Here is a 2,440-nt window from a genome sequence, read left to right on the forward strand (position 1 = left end):
GAAATTGAATTGAAGTTAATAATATAACTGCCTATTTTTTTAAAAATATTTATTTATTGCTTTTTACAACTGTACATTATAATACATTTAGTAAATTTGATCTAAGTTAAATTGGGGTGTTACAGGCGTGTAGATAATCTACCCATTGGTAGCACTCTAATGACATTTTACATTAGCTGGTCTCGTGGCCATCTTCTTTTGAGGCGCCCCGGAGGATTGTCAGGAATGGAAGAGGATGCAAGGTTAGAAACTAGAGGGTTTGAGTGGTTAGGGAGTTTATGATGGTAGGAGTGATATCTGGTTCGGGCTAGATCGGTTACATAGGGAACATTAAGGTCTTTATGTATGATTTTATTTGTGACAGTAAGGAGCATTCAGGATTTTACGGAGGATTTTGGATTGTAGGGATTGAATACGAGAGGGATTCGAAGGTTTAGTGGAGCTCCAAAGTTCAACTCCATATGTCCAGATTGGCCAGTCATTTGTTTAGATTACAGTCATGTAGATCAGTCTTGCCTATTTTTTAATCAAAAAATCTGATGCTGTCACTGAATTTATCCTTACACTAAGGTTTAAATTATTCCTTCCTCATTTTAAAACCTCAATTTTCTTTTTACTAACAGCAGTATAAATACTTCCTCTGTGTGAAAAATTGACTATTGTAATTACAACTTTCACATTTGGCTATTGTTTACTCATTTTTGTCACATGTTACTGCCTAAAATGGCTCTAAAATGCTCTATATCATCTTTTTCTAAGATATTTAGCTTTTTAACGGTATATTATACTTCTATATTACAACTCTCACTTCCGGAAACTTGATAAAATATTTAATTTATCTCCTTTACATAAATAATTCATTTTTCTTTATTTTACTCACATATTTATTTTTCTCAAATTATCGCATTTCGTAACTTTAATATTTAATAATTTTTTTTCGTACACCTACCTAGTTATTGGATTTTCAAATTCAAGTTCATTACATCTAATTATAATCATTTGTCCTAATTACCTGTTTTGACATAAATAACTTTATATTTTACTACTTTAATTCTGTTATTTTACTTATTTATTGAATTTATTAAATATGTACATTATTCTTTGCACTTTCATACCTTAAATTTTAAATAATTTTCACCTTTTAAGTATATTTACTTACTGGATTTTAGTACGTATATTATTTTATTTGTCTTCTACCTTTCATTATTTTAATAATGCTTATTTTATTGTTGTTTTTATCTTATTATAACTCTTACATTATACATTATCTTCTAATACTACTTATGTACCAATATAGTCTGTTATTTCCTTTTTTTTTTTTTTTTTTTTAGTTACTCTATATTTCTTTTTACTGATTAGTGTTATCTTGTCTTGGTTCTTAGCCCTGATAAAGGCATGGATTCCTGACCGAAGCGTTAGGACTAAAAATCAGTTTTTAATTAGTTGTGTTCATAACTGATCACACCCTCTTCCTATTATCTCCACGATCAACAATTAATTGCTGTAATTACAATTAAAATCATTGTAAATATCTATTTTATTTCTTAGTTTGTATCAATCCATTTTTATGACTATTAATCATGAGAGATAGCTACTTATTTCAAATTAATAATATTAAAAGTAATGAGGTGTTGATGGTCGGCCGTAGATTAATATGTGGAGATGATCGGGGTGTGCGGTCAGCAAATAAACTAAAAATTATTTATTCATGTCGACGTTTCGATCTGAATTTCAGGTCTTCATCAGACAGTAATAGGCTTATATTACTAATTTTAGTTAATAGCTTAACTAAAATTCAGATCGAAACATTGGCACGAATAAATATTTTTTTTTTATCTTAATAAATTAATTGGTAAGCATTTATGGATTTATTTAATTTATTGCCAAATCTGCCATCCTGAAGGACAATCTAACAATTAACAGCTTATTATACATACATTTGTAACAATTTTACTAACTAGATTATTATTAAAAATTTAACCTACCTTAAATATAAATTTATACCTCATATCCAATTCTTTAAAAAAACGTTTTACTGGCTATTCTGTCCAGGTCATTAATTACAAGTGAAATTACCTTATGAAACAATAAATTAATAGGGAATCATATAAATTATTAATAAGCTTACCTAAGCTTATGCCTAGCTACTTATATTGTTAGATCAATTTAATACTATCAACTATCGTATAAACAAACTATTTTTAACCTTCCACACACTCAGGTCGGGCTTATAATTAATTTATTTCAAATTGCATTTTGGTCTAAATTTTTATTTATTTTATTATTATAATTCATTTCAAAATTAATTGTAAATAGTAACATAAAATTTTACCCATATTTTTCATAAATTTATTTTTTACTTTTTTAAAATTGTCCAGCTGAAACTAAGCAATTGTGTGATAGAATATATCAACACTGAAATGATATAAGAAATAATGAG

This window comes from Halyomorpha halys, unplaced genomic scaffold, assembly GCF_000696795.3.
Source record: "Halyomorpha halys isolate HHAL.00 unplaced genomic scaffold, Hhal_1.1 Scaffold138.1, whole genome shotgun sequence".
Classification (NCBI taxonomy): Eukaryota; Metazoa; Arthropoda; class Insecta; order Hemiptera; family Pentatomidae; genus Halyomorpha; species Halyomorpha halys.